The sequence below is a fragment of the Arachis ipaensis genome, chromosome B07 (assembly GCF_000816755.2).
Source record: "Arachis ipaensis cultivar K30076 chromosome B07, Araip1.1, whole genome shotgun sequence".
In the NCBI taxonomy this organism is placed as follows: Eukaryota; Viridiplantae; Streptophyta; class Magnoliopsida; order Fabales; family Fabaceae; genus Arachis; species Arachis ipaensis.
In genome coordinates, this window is record NC_029791.2 from 103,491,060 (window position 1) to 103,505,782 (window position 14,723).

Here is a 14,723-nt window from a genome sequence, read left to right on the forward strand (position 1 = left end):
GACCTGTTGCCATCCCTAACGACAAGTTCTTATCATTAGAAAAGAAGATGGACAGTGTTTGTGGTTTATTAAAGGTGATGTTGCACCAAATCAACCCGGGAATGAGTGATGAAGAGATAGCAACCTCAGTGCAAGCTTTCCAAAATTCTCCTTTGGATGCCTTAAGTAGTAAACTAAGAAATACTCCCCACTCCTCCATATCAACTCACATTCCACCAACTGATGATATAAGTAATTATCTTTTTCATATTAGTGTCATAGAGAGATGCTGATAAAAAAATGAGAGAAAAAGAGGTAGTCACTGCCCTATTGTTCAGGACTATAAAATTCCATCTTTTCATGTTGAATTTTCTGTTGTAGTTCATGCTACTATTGCTAGCTGAATATGCATTGTTGGTTGTTGAGTTTTCTAGTTGTGTACTATTGATTGCTCTTTGTTTTTTTTAGAGGTGTCTATGCATTGTGTTGTAGAATATGTGTTAGTAGTTAGTGTATAAGTAGGGTTACTAAAGAGAGGATATATTTAAATAATCTCTATTAGTAGATGAAGAGAAACATGCATGATTTGATTTATGCGTTTTAGACTTGCTTACTGTTATTTATTGAGATTTGATAATAACTCAGCACATAAATAAATCCCATTTTGTACACACACACAATTGTTCCTTCTAAGAACATATAAGAAGCTATAATATATTATAATTGATTAAGGTCTTGGTCTTGATGGTGGATGCTGGTTTCCTATGGGATTAGAGCTTGACTGGTTCTTCCGATTCCTCTTTTCTTCGCCTTGCCATTTTCATTCTTAATTAATTTGGATTTAGAATTGGATTTGTATTACTTATTAGCCTTTATAAGATGCATTAACATAACAATAATTAAAATTGTGCTGGCCAGTGATAAAAATAATGGAGCTCACAGTGGATGATCACACTAAATATTTTGTAATTAAGTATATAAAAGAAGTAGATATGTGATAGTTGTTAGAATTATAATTCATGTATTAGAAATTCATGGGTAGTTGTTATGACTTTGATTTTTGGTGCTTTATTAGAATGTTGTGTTGTAATCAAAGTCTATTTTTTTGGCGACTATATATGTTGAATTGATTGATTTAAAATACATACATAAATTTTGGTCTATGATTTAAAATTATATATGAATTTTGTAAGATTTTATTAAGAAGATTAATGAAAAAAAGGTTTTCTGAGCTAACTTATAGCAACGCTAAAAAAGCGTGGCTATATTGTACAGTAGTGCTTAACAGCCACACTTAATAAATGCGGCCATAACCTAGAAACTGACACGCTTCAAAAGCGTAGCCATATCCTCAGCTATTGGCATGCTTTTTAAGCGTAGCCATATCTTCTTGTAGTCATCAATAGCCACCCTTATTAAGTATAGCCATATATTACCCTGTTGGCATGCTTAAAAAGCATAGTCATATCTTCTCCTATTGGCATGCTTTCAAAACATAGCCAAAACCAACCCACTAGGCACACTTTTAAAAGCGTGCTATATATCCAAATTTTGGCATGCTTTTATAGCGTGGCTATAGAGTTATACAAACGGCCAGGCTTTTAAGCATGGCAATAGATGAAAGTGTGGCGATAGAGCAAAAAATAAAACGTGCCAATAGATTGACAAAAGCGTGGCGATAGAGCAACTGGCACGCTTGCAGATGTGACCCTTTCAAAAGTGTGTCGATAGCTTAAAAAGCGTGATGAAAAGTTATCGCCACGCTTTTTCGCACTTCTTGGCAAGCTTTAAAAGCATAGCAAAAGCTTATTTTCTTGTAGTGGCAGTAGAAGCAGGGAAGTTCCTTAGATTCATGCTTATCCAAAGGGGCATTAAAGCCAACCTAAACAAATGCAATGCAATCTTTGAGATGAAAAGCCCCACTTTTCTAAAAGAAGTCCAGCAATTGAATAGCAAACTCGCAGCTCTATATAGATTCTTAGTGGGTTCAGCCCCGAAGTCATTACCATTATTTACAATCCTTAGAAAGGGTCGTGACTTCAATGGACCCAACAATGTGAACAAGTTTTTCAAGAGTTTAAGAAGTTCTTAAGTTAACCCCCATATTAACCCGACCTGAAGGAGGAGAAGAACTCTAGAAGTTTTGTACAAAGCCATAGCCTCTGCTCTCTTCCAAAAAGATGAAGATAGACAATGGCCTGATTATTTTACAAGCAAGGCATTGCAAGTAGCTGAACTGAACTACCAGAAGATTGAAAAATTTTCTTATCCCCTTGTTTTGGCTTCCAGGAGATTGTGACCCTACTTTCAAGCTCACACCATCAGGGTTCGAACTAATTAACCCATGAAGCATATTCTACAGAAGACAGACATTACAGGACAAATGCTATGATGGGCTGTCGAGCTGTCTGAGTTTGACTTGAGATATAAAACTCGGGCAGCCATCAAGTCGCAATACCCGACAGACTTCTTGGTGGAGTACATGGGAGAGCCAAAAGGAAGCTCAATTTCTTAGAACATGCATGTAGATGGTTCATTAAGCAAGGCACGCAGTGGAGCTGGATTTATCCTTGGAAATGAAGAAGAAACTCGATTAGAACTTTCCCTCAAGTTTGGCTTCCAGACCTCTAACAATCAAGCTATATACGAAGTAATGCTAGCTGGCCTGCAAATGGCTAAAGAGGTCGAAGTGTTGAAAATAATAGTCTTTAGTGACTTCTAAGTTATAACCTCACAAGTAAATGGAAAATATCAGGCCAAAGATCCCAACATGAGGAGGTACTTAGAGAAGATACTACCCTAGTTAGCTGAGTTCTAAGACGCTGAAGTCCGACATATAACTCGAGAGTTGAATAGTCGAGCTAAAGCTCTTTTTAAGCTAGCCAATATGAAGCCAGCTAGGGGCAATAATAGAAGTCTGATTCAAGAAACACTACAATCACCTTCAATGGCCAAAGAAATCGACGGGTCAGACATGCTAACAGTCTCCAACCTAAAAATGGGATAGATGAGTCTTATCATAGAATACCTCAAGTTTGACATCCTTCCTCTAGGAGAAAGAGAAGCAAGGAGACTGATAAGAAAGGCCCAAAACTGTACACTAGTTCATAATGTGCTTTACAGAAGAGGGATATATACACCTTTGTTGAAATGTGTTCTGACCTCGAAGACTGGAGAAGTCTTAGATGAAATCTACAGTGACATCTGTAGAAATCATTTGGGGGAAAGCTCATTGGCAAAGAAGGTACTACCAGGTGGCTTCTACTGGTCGACTTTGCAAAAAGATGTGACCGACTTCGTGAAAATATGTCTGCCCTATCAATTGCAAGCAAGCTTCCATGTGGCACCTCCAAAGGAGCTTATTAGTATCACCTTCCCATGGCCCTTTTCAAAATGGGGGTTAGTTTTGCTCAGACCAAGCGCCCATACAGGTGAAATACCTCATAATGGGCATCAATTACTTCACCAATTGTATTGAAGCAGAACCTTAGCAATTATAACATCTCAAAAATTTTCTCTATAAGAACAATATTACAAGATTTGGAGTATTATTTTCAATGACCATTAACAATGGAACTTAGCTCAGATTCAACATTCAAAAACTTGGTAACAAGTCTGAAAATAAAGCATTAGTTCACGTCGGTAGAGCATTCCCAAGCCAACGAACAAGCAGAAGCTACAAACAAAGTTATACTGGCTGGACTCAAAAGAAGGTTACAAGAAACAAAGAGAGCATGTGCCAAAGAGCTCTCACAAGTTCGATGTGTATATTGGAAACCCCTCAATCAATAATTCTGACTCGCGTATTGTATAGAAGCCATAATCCCATTGAGGTCAATGAAGAAAGTCCAATGATGAGATTCTACAACGATGTCGGTAACATTCAAGCCATAAAGAAGAACTCGACCTTCTCCTAAAAGTTTGAGAACAATCTCGGATAAGAGAAGAAGAATTGAAGCAAGGAATGACTACAAGGTACAACAAGTAGGTCATAAGAATGAATTTTTCCATGAATGACCTCATACTGATCAAAAATGATGTTGGGGTGCAGAGGTCGAGTGAAGGAAAGCTGGCTATAAACTAAAAAGGTCCTTACAAGATTATTGAAATCTTAGGAAAAGATTACTACAAAGTATCTGACCTCTAGGGTGTCGAGCTACCCAGGTCGTGGCATGCTTATAATACGAAGAGATACTATAGCTAGAAAGCGAACCTTATTCCCTAGTGTACTGTTTTTCCAACTTTATTGATTTTTCCAAAGGGTTTCCTTTAAGGGGGGCTTTAACGAGGAATCATAGCAAGGGATAGGAGTAAAATGTTAAACTCATAATAGAAACTATCAAGTTGTAATTCATCTTAGTTAATAAAAATACATTTTCTCTATATTCATTACTTTTTCATTGTGCCAACTCATGGTCAACAAAATGCAAAAATCAAGACCAACCTCTTATGGCCGGCATGATAAAGCAATGAGGTATGAGTTGTTGTATAGTAGTTACATATGCAAATAAATTGAAAAAGTATCTTAGAGCAATTATGCAAATAAAGAATGATAAACTATAACCCAAAAGCAGTAAAATTAAAAGCCTAAAAGGATCTCAGACTTAGGAGCTGCGACCTTTAACTCAGAGGTGACTACTTGAGGTTTTGAAGCAGTAGCCAGGACCCCGAGGTCGGCTGTAGAAAGCTCGACCTCTGAAGAGAAGATAGTCGGCCAGGCCAAAGAGGGCAAAGGCCCCTTCAAACTCTCAAAAGTAGGAGCATCATCGTCATCTTCAGGAATGTCGACAATCTTCCCGTTGATGACTGTTGGTGCGGATTACAAAAATCACAAAATAACCGGAAAGTGAACTAGGTCGTACCAAGTAATACCTCAGGTGAGCGAGGATCGATCTCACGAGGATTGATGGACTGAGCAACAATAGTCGAATGACTCACTTAGTCAAGCAAGCAGAAAATGGTATTTTGAGGTTCAAAAGCATTAAACAATATTTCAGAAAGTAGGAGCGAAGACAATGAAATTGGTGTAAAAAGTATATGAGAAGATAGTTAAGGTTTCGGAGTTGTTTATTCTTCCGGATTAAATTTTCTTACCAACTATTTTAATCATGCAAGATTCATTTCATGGAAAACTGTAATTTACTAAACCCTAATTCTTTAGTGATTTAGTCTCCTCTAACCTAATTAACTTCCAATTCCTTGGTCACTTAATATAGATTAGAGGGTTAGGTTCAATTCTAGTTTATTAGCCACAAAAAGCCTAATTACCCAAATATAAGAGGATTATATGTCACGTATCTTGTTAAGTCCAAGTAATTAGCAGTTTAGGAGGAATTTACTGTCAAGCTAGCATTCAAGTGAGATAACTTTTTCAAGAATCAACAAGAATTCATGTAGAATAGGAGTTATTTTCCAATACACTCAAATTCATAATATGAAGAACGAAAGTAATCCTTGAAATTAAATCAATACATTAATTAAAACAGAGTGATAATAGTCTTAATCCATGGAAATAAACAGAGATCCTAACTTCAACCAAGGATGTTTAGTTGCTCATGACTTAGAGAAAAGACTAGGGTTCAAAGGTGTGAAAGTGCGGAATGAGGTCCAAGAGAGGAGGCCCCCGAAGGGTGAAATATTTTCCCTTTTATATCTAACCTAATTTATTTGAAAATAGAATAGACTAATAATAACTAAAGCCCAAAAGATTGTGTTTGGGAATAGAAAATACTTAAAACCAAATAAAATATAATAATTGAAAGCCAAATCCAACTAAAGATGCTCCTTTGGGTGAGTTGATCCGTATTACTGGCGCTAAACGCCAGATTCGGCATTTAGCGCCCCAGGTGGCAGAAACTTCACTTTCAATTTTGACTTCCTGGCGCTAAACGCCAATCAGAAACAAAGAAGAAGCCACTGCCATCAGGGGCACTAAACACCAAGGTTGGCATTTAGCGCCCTTGGTGGCAGAGACTTGGCACGCATCACAAGGTAGCTGGCGCTAAATGCCCAAGTCCACATTTAGCACCAGATTGGTAAATTCAAAACTCTTCTCTTTTTTTGCACATGAACTTTGCCAAACTGATCCAAACTTCACCTGAAATAATTAAAACACTAAAGTGACTCAAAGTAGCATCCAAATAGGCTTCAAACAATAAAATCTAATTAAAACTCAATAAATTTATATCTAAAATAAATAGAAAATAGATAAAAGATGCTCACACATCACAACACCAAACTTGAACTGTTGCTTGTCCTCAAGCAACTAAAAACAATATAGGACTGAGAAGAGAAATTGCCTGAGACTCGAGTGTTTATTTAAGCTCCTGTCACTTCACTGAGTGCGGTTGATGAGACTGTGATCCTGAATAGTTTTCGTATCTCACTATCCTTTGAAACTTAAAAATGTTAATCCTTTTTAGAACTAGAACTCGGATGATATTATGTATTCTCTTCCTCTTTAAGCCTTGATTAATCCTTGAACACAGCTTTTTCTTATCTTTTCCTTGGTGCTTTGCACCTTAAGCCTAGCCGTGACTCTAGATATTTTTTCTCAAGCTTAACTTGACACAAAAAAATCATAAGCACTTAACTGGGGAACTCTTTGAATTCTAATTTTTCTTTTAATTTCTCTTAGTTAGTGGTGCTCAAAGCCTTTGGCATACTTTGTAATTGCACTTGGTCTCGACTCTTAGTGCTCTATCTCAAGGATTACTTGACACATTCACACCACATGCATATGGCTAGGAAAAACAACTCTTTGAGATTTTATCATATTTGACCTTCCTAGCCATTGATGCTCAGAGCCTTGGACCTCACTTTTTATATTCTTTTTCTTTTTGTTGTTTTTTTGCTTCAAAGATTAACTTCTTGTTTATCTTAGAGAATCCATAATATTTCTCTAAGTTCCTGTACCTTAAGAGTCAACATTCTTAATTTCAATATCAATTATGCACTATTCACTTCATACATTCAGAATCATAGACAATACCACCACATCAAAGTGAATAAGACAACTCATAATATATAACTTAAGTCTCATGCATTACACTACTTCTTTCTTTTTTTTTTCTTTTGATTTTTCAAGCTTAGTGAGTAACATAAGAGACACTTTTCAAAATAAGCATAATTTACTAAATTAATTAACTAAAAAAGAAAAACTAAAGATACTACTATTCATTCAAAGGCTTTAAACAAATAACAGAAAACAAGATATAATATTGAAAATAGAAAATAGGGAAATAGTAGATGAAGAAACTCAACCACCTCAGTCATGGTGGCCACTCCCTCCCGAGAATCCTTTCCAATCTCTAAAATCACACCTCAGCTCATCCATATCCTTCCTTTAGTTCTACTGCTCCTCCACTAGCTGCTGGAGAAGGGCAGAGTGGCCCTCATGATCGATCCTCAACTGATGATGTCAGCTGTCCAATGGATGCTGTCAGCTGATTCTAATAGTCCCGTGGAGAAAAATAATATCCCTACGGCATCCCAGGCTATTCCGGCTGAGGTACGGCATCCCAGGCTATTCCGGCTGAGGAGGAGGAACTGGTTCTTGAGGCGGTGCTCAGGCATACTCCTTCGCATACTCCATACCCTTCCTAGTGATCGGCCTGTCAATATCAATGGGGGTGTCTCGATCAATGCAAACTCGAGCGGCATCACACAAGCAGAAGATGAGGTGGGGAAAGGCCATTCTAGCAGAAGTGCAGGCCTTCGCGGCTATGTCATACAACTTTTGAGGAATCACACGATGCACCTCCACCTCATTACCGAGCATGATGAATCATTATAACTTGGTCTATAGTAACTTCGGATCGATTACTAGTAGGAATGATGGAGCGCTGTATGAACTCCAACCAATCTCGAGCAACTGGCTTCAGATCATGCCTTCCCAATTGGTATGGCTGCCCCCTAGCATCATGCCTTCACTGTGCTCTGGGGAGGCAGATGTCAGGGAGGATCTGGTCCAACCTCTGGTCACTATTGACCTTGTGAGTATAAGAGTGAGGGTCCTCTCTGGTCGGTGGCAACTGAAATATCTCCCTCGCACCCTCTCTAGACCGAACTCTAGGATCCTCCCTTGGACCATAGTGCGCCAGTTCTTCAGATCAGGGTTCACGCCCTTGACATATTTTTAGGTCACCCAAGCATTGGTGTAAAACTCTCGGACCATCAAAAGTCCAACATCATTCATGGGGTTGCACAAAACTTCCCAACTCCTCCTCAGAATCTGCTCCTGGATCGCTGAATATTCATCTGGCTATAACTCAAATCGCACTTGTGGGATCACCTTCTTCTTGCTCACAATCTCATTAAAGTTATTCTTGTGTGTCTTGGAGCTAAACCGATTCACATCAAAAAGACTGGTTGCAGGAGCCTTCTCATTTTTCTTCCTAGAAGAGGATTCTTCGATTTTTTGTGACATATGGATGATGATAAAAACAAGAAAAGTAGAGTGCCCCAATACCAAACTTAGAACTTATGCTTGTTCCCGAGCAAAGAGAAAGAAAACAAAAGATGAAGGAAGGGGAGGAAGTGAGGGTACCCAAAAATAAAGAAAAGGGGTGGGGAAATAAGATGGGGAAATTAAATAAAGTTAACTGTAAGATGATGGTGGAAATATTGGTGATAAGGAAAGAAAAGAAAGCAAAAGAAGAAGAATAGAGGGTTGATGGGAGAAGAGGTGAAGTGGGTAATGTGGTAGTGGTAAAAATATTAGTGAAGAGGGGTTCATATAGGAGAGGGGAGGGTTAGGTTTCGGTTAGTGGAGGGGGGAGGGGTTTAATTTGGTATTGAATGAAATTGATGGTGATGGAAGGAAAGGGGGTAAGTTGGTAGGTGGTTGGTATATGGGGAATAGAATTGGAGTTAATGAGGGGTATTTGATGAGATTTGATAGGGTGATGGGATGGGGATACGGTTTTCACCGTTCCAAAGTTTGAATCCCTTTCTTTACTAGTCGTTTCTGCGCTGCTGGCGCTGAACGCCAGCTCTGCCGTTTAGCGCTGTAGTGCTGTGAATCCCATGCCATTTGGGGCGCTAAAAGCCCAGCCTGGCATTTAGTGCCAATGGATTTTTTTATTTTTTTAATGAAATTATAATAAATTTGGGGATGAGGACTGGCTGGCGTTTAGCGCCCTGTGAGGCATGGTTCTTTCTTGAGATATGTGCCATTCAGGGAGTTAAATGCCTACCTGGCATTTAACGCTACCAGCCTTGTGCCAATCTAGGCACTAAATGCCCAGGTCCGCGTTTAGTGCCCAAAATGACATAAATACACCTCGATATTCATGCTTCTTGGCGCTAAACGCCCAGCCTGGCGTTTAGCGCCAAAGCACTCGAATAAAATCCTCTCCAGGGTGTTATGTTATTCCTTCAGAATCCTGTTCCTATTCTAAGCACTTTGCATAACCACAAACACAATAAAACTAAGGAATTGTCCTTGTGGCATTTATGTGGGATTTAAATCTGTAGAAGAGGCTGAAGATCACTAGTACTCAAGTGATACTTCCATTTGATTAATTTTCAAAATACTTGCATTATTGTTCTCTCTTGATTAGTTTATCTTAGGTTTCATTCCTTCTTTTTTTTGGAAAGGAAATGAGACAACTTCTATTTTTAGTTGAATGCACTTTTATTTCTTAATATTTTAAGATGGTAATTTCGGTTTATGCAAATTTGAATATATCTATTAGTTTGTTATTGATGTTATGCGTACAACTTAAGTGCTTTTCTAAGGCACTCACCTCAAGGCTTTTTTTAAGAATTGCTAAAATTCAATTTTCTTTGTTATTTTATGTCCAATGCCTTCAAAGTATTTTTCAGGCTTAGACCAACATTGTCTCTTCATTAATTAAGAAGCTAGATTCGTAGTTAGTGAGATTAATAGTAAGCTATATGGACGTTAGACTAGGAACTTAGCTATCTATTTGAAATAAATAGATTTCTGATGGATGTGTCCAAGGATTGGATGGATACACCACATCATGAGAAAGAATATCAACTCGGTATAGAAAGATTTCTACACTTTGCTTTTTCATCAGCAGGAGTTCCTCAAGGAAAAAAAATTCAATGTCTATGTTCAAAGTGTTGTAATAGACTTTTTGTGATTTCTCCTTTATATTCATCTTGTAGTTGTCTAGTTAGTATGCTTCATGTAAATTTTTCTCTATGTACTCTGGTGCGACTCTAAAGATAAAGTGAAGAACTATCAAGGACTAAACTTTTCATAGCAACTCGCACAAGTAAAAAGGAAAAGAAATTGATGCCAAAATACAAATCACAATTATAAGTTGTTTGTATTTTTATTTGGATTTGTACAATATAAATTCTAAAGTGATTTCTATTTATATTGAGTTAATGCGACTTTATATTTTATTGGTTGTCACTTTTGATAGACTGAACTTCAGAACCACATAGAGGCAGGGAAAAATGATGAGGATGCATTTCTAGGAGTGCTAGGAAAGGACCAACCAGGTTCGAGTTCGTTGTTATGGGACTTCGATTACAAGAAATTCTCTTAAAAAGGATGAGGAGATTTTCCAAGTCAAAGTTGAATACAACGACAAGGATCTCATCATTAGAGAAGAAGATGGATGGTGTATATAGTTTATTAAAGATATTGGTGCACCAAATCAACCCTGGAATGAGTGACGAAGAGCTAGCAGCTTTAGTGCAAGCTGCCCAAAATTCTCCTTTGGATGCCTCAAGTAGCAGACCAAGAAATACTCCTCGCACCCGAATCTACTCATATTCCACCCAAAGATGATGTAAGTAACTATCTTTTCTATATTGTTGTCATAGAGAAATACTGATAAAAGAAAAAAAAAAGAAGTGGTCACTGCCTTGTTGCTCAAAATTATAGAATTTCATTTTTCATGTTGAATTTTCTGTTTGTAGTTCATGCTACTGTTGCTGGTTGAATATGCATTGTTGGTTGTTAAATTTTCTGGTTGTGTACTATTAATTATTCTTTGTTTTGGAGAGATATTTTTGCTTTTTAACAGAAGGTTAGGAGTGAATAAGACTTATGCATAAATTTAAATGTAAAATATTTAATATTTGATGGTAGTAGCATTTGGCCTTCACTCTATTTGAAAATACGTAAGAATACTACTTTGGAATAATGTTTTGATTGCCAATTTAACGAAGTATAGTATTGACTATTGTTCTTTATCATAGAGAGATATTGAAAAGAGATATTGTGTAGTATATATTCATGGCAAAATGATAAATATTGTGAATACAATATGGTTTTCAATATATGCCATCTCATTTTTTAGTAAAATATAAGATGCACTAACACAACAATATTTAAAATTATGCAGAGTAGCGGTGAAAATAATTTCACTCACAATGGATGATCCATAATTATAGTTTCATATTTTATAATGAAGTATGTAAAGGAAGTAGATAATGTAATAGTTGTTGGAATTATAATTCATGTATTAGGAATTCATGGGTAGTTGTTATGATTTTGATTTTTGGTATTTTGTTAAAGCATGTGATGTAATCAAACACATTTTTTTTATGACAAGTTTATGAAGGTTGGATTAGTTGATTTAAAATTACTGGTCATTGTCTAAATTTCAAAATTATTTATGAATTTTGTAAGGTGTTATTACGAAGATTTAAAAAGAACAATAGGTTACTGAACAAACTTATAACCACGCTTTAAAAGAGTGGCCATATTGTACATTAGTTATCAATAGCACGCTTTAAAAGCATAGCCATATCTCTCACTATTGGCACGTTTTAAAAGTGCAGCCATATCTCTTGCTATTGGCACATTTTAAAAGTGTAGTCATATCTCTCGCTATTGGCACACTTTAAAAGCATAGCCATATCTCTCACTATTAGCAAGCTTTAAAAGCGTAGCCATATCTAGCACATACAGCCATGTTTTTAAGCATGGCAATCTATAAAAGCGTGGGAAAAAATAAAGCATGGCGATTGGCTACCAAAAGCGCGGCGATAGAGCAACCAGCACGCTTGCAGATGTGACCCTTTCAAAAGCGTACCGGTAGCTCAAAAAGCGTGGCCAAAAGCTATTGCTACACTTTTTCTAATTTTTTGCCTCACTTTAAAAGCGTAGCAAAATCGATGTTTTCTTGTGATGCAGAATGCTCTTTTTCGATTATAATAATTTGAATTTGTGTCTGCAATTCGATTGATCTTGTTACTGAATCTGGAATAATATGACTCTATTGATGCATTTTTGTTTGAATGTGAATTTAAAATCCGAGATCTGGAATTATTGATGCTTCCTATAATTTTGTTGATGAATTATTGTATATCTAAATCTGTTATTGGGATGTTATTGTTGGCTTTGACATTTTTGATAATGGATTTTCCATTACATCCCAAATAGTTTTAGGATCATCAAAAATAATTTCTCTATGGATGTAATTTTTCAATCTATTGAGGAATTTCTTTAATGTTTTAGAAAACAAGTGTAAAATACTTAACTACACTTTCGTTTTTCTCCATTAGAAGTGAAATCGCTAAAGTATCATGAAAATAGAGAATGGTAGCCAATGAAAAATACCAATATAAGGGGAAGAATTTAAGAAATAGAAAGAGAATAAATAATTTCCCAATTAAAGTTCAACAGAAAGAAGAGAGGGTTCATTTTTTATATTATGGAAATATTGTTGGTGTTTTTGTTGGAAATGGGGGCATTTGGTACATTTGCATATCAGTGGGCGTGTTAGTTTGGGCAGCTGCAATACGTGGAGGGCGTGCTGACTCAGCACGTAGGTGGAGTGCTATCAACACATGGAGGGTGTGCTGACTCAGCACGTGGGGAGCGTGCTTCCTATGTGTTGCACTATAATTCGTTGGTGATTCAACACGTGATCTGTGTGTTGAGTGCTCTCCCTATATAAGGCAAAATTTGGTACCATTTCATTGCGTAAAGGAAAGTTATTTGAGTGTGTTTTTGGTGTGATAGAGGGTATCGCAATTTTGCTGCTGTATCACAATGGTGAGATTATACAAAATACTCATGAGGAAGTGAGCTTTGCGTGTGAGAATCCGTTTTTGTTTGTGGTTCCATAAACCATGATGTTCATAGAACTTAAGAACGATCTTAGTCAAAGCATGGAGAATAATATATTGAGTAGAGTGAGCAATATTCTGTACCGGAATTCCGTTATAATATTTGGTATTCTAATACAGTTTGATATTATGTCGATCATTGATGAAACAAGTATACAGAATATGTTCCATATTTACCAGCAGACTCAGGTGCAACAGCCAAAGAATGAGTTGTATGTTGAGTTTCAAAATATAGAGGAAGATGGGCTTCAACATGATTCAGATATAGAAGATGACAGAGCTGATGACGCATACCCAAACTAACGCATCATTCTTCCAGTCTAATGACTTTTGCTAGCTTCGAGACGGGTTGTGCATATCCAAACTAACGCATCACTCAGTTAGTAGGGTGCCACTCGACACACTCGAACGACAATAACGAAGCAACGTGTGTCACACACCTTAAGGTGTTCATGTAGCTTGTCGGGTATGATCAATCCTTTGTACGACTGCCAGACAAACTATAACATATTATTAAAAAAATTAGAAATTTAATATTCATGTTGGATATTAACACATACACAAAGCAAAAACATTAACCTCGTTCATGTAGTTTATTTTCTGCCTAAATATCGCTGTGGTCTTCGATAACCACTTCATAGATCATGGAGAATGACTCCACCTGGAACACATAACATTGAAAAAATAAAAAAATGTGCCCTCAATCAAATATGCATCGTCAATAGAATACACAACTAAAATAGGAACTGTTACCTCCGAGCAACTGGTACGTTAGCCGCTGGAAGGTGTTGTCTTGGAACGAGCACAATATACGGCTTTCGCACCCATGCCCAAATAAACAAAAAAGTAAGAGGGTCCTCCATCTCCTTGCAATCATATTATGATGCACGACATAGTGCCCTACAAAGATGTGTGATAAATGCTGCCCCCAACTGTAAGTGTGAATCCGCTGAAAATTGCGGAGTAATGGTAGATACTTCGCGTGGGCATATGCCGTCGACTTATCCGCGAATAGCGTCAAACCTAGCAAACAAAAAATCTGGCATCTTACGTATCTTTGAATAGAGTTTAAAGTGTCCAACAGCTCTGCGTCTCTAATACAGCGAACCCATGCCAGCTTTATATAAGATTTGGAGGAACTATTCACAACGGATTCGATGTCGAAAAATCGCAATGCTTTGGCTCTACAAGAAGTCATGGCTGCTATCTGTCCAGCTGCTCACAACTTCTCCATCAATCGGTAATCCAAATATATGAGTCACATCCTCTAATATAATGGTAACCTCATCCATCGGCAATATAAAGGTGTGAGTCTTCGGCCTCCACCTTTCTATGAGAGTAGATAGTAAAGGGGTAATATCCTCTGATCATCCTAATTCTCGAACGTGGTAGAGTCCCATTGCTCGTAAGGCATCTTCTACCATCGGATACCACATCTCTAGCGGATCAAGTTTACGGACCATAAGATTCTTGTTAGGCTGGTACAACAAAAATATATTTATTCGTTAAATATACATATTAGTTTAAATGAATGAAGATTATAACAAATAATTATTTATTAATTATACTACTTTACATAAATAAAAAATAAAATAAAAGATATTATATTATACTATTTATTTACTAGTTTAAATAATATAAATATTGTCATAAATAAAAAAATAAAATATAATAATATTATT